We start from the raw sequence: 853 nt of genomic DNA, 5'->3' as shown, positions 1-853 counted from the left end.
AGTAAATAGACACCTAATTTATCGTCATTTAACTGAGTTATGCTAACTAATTTGTGTTCACAGAGTGCTATATAAATGAAAATGGTCCGCACACTAATTATCTTGTGCTACAACATGCCTAGAACTCAAGGTTCTCTCGAATTGTCAGATTTTGTTAGAGGAAGGATAGTTGGTCAAGCAGATGGTGGAATAAGTCAGCGGCAAATTTCGCAGAATTGGGGAATACCGCTTTCGACTGTCAACAGAATCATCGTGCAGTTCAGGAAACACAGCAACGAAACAACTGAGCAGCGTCCGGGTCGTTCTGGTCCATCGGAGAGGACAAAAAGGGCTGTCAAGAGGAGCATCGAAATGGATCCCAGATTAACGACTGCAGAAGTTGCCAAAGTTGGTGGGATGAGCCCGAAATCTATTCAACGGATTCTCCACAGATTGGATTATCGTTGCAGATCAGCTAGACGAAAGCCCTTATTAAGACCTGCCAACATAATCAGACGAAAGAAGTGGGCAAGTGATACGATGACCAAGCCTCTGGACTTTTGGAAGACCGTATTGCTCTCAGACGAATCAAGATTCGCTCATATTTCGGACAGTGGAAAGGATATGGGTCTGGTGAATGCCTCACCAAGAGTTTTGGCTCAACAGATTGCGGCCAACTGTAATACATGGTGGTTTCAGCGTGATGATTTGGGGATCTGTTTGGGTTGGTGGGAGATCGAGCTTAGTGGAGTGCGTTGGCAACATAAATTCTGCGAAATACGTCGAAATATTGGAGAAAGGAATCTTGCCACTTTATTCCCCGGGTTTCTTGGACAATAAACCAAAGTTGTTCCAGGTGTATGGACAACCGTGT

The sequence above is a fragment of the Limulus polyphemus genome, unplaced genomic scaffold, assembly GCF_000517525.1.
Source record: "Limulus polyphemus unplaced genomic scaffold, Limulus_polyphemus-2.1.2 Scaffold2690, whole genome shotgun sequence".
NCBI classification, from domain to species: Eukaryota; Metazoa; Arthropoda; class Merostomata; order Xiphosura; family Limulidae; genus Limulus; species Limulus polyphemus.
This window is presented reverse-complemented; position numbering follows the sequence as displayed.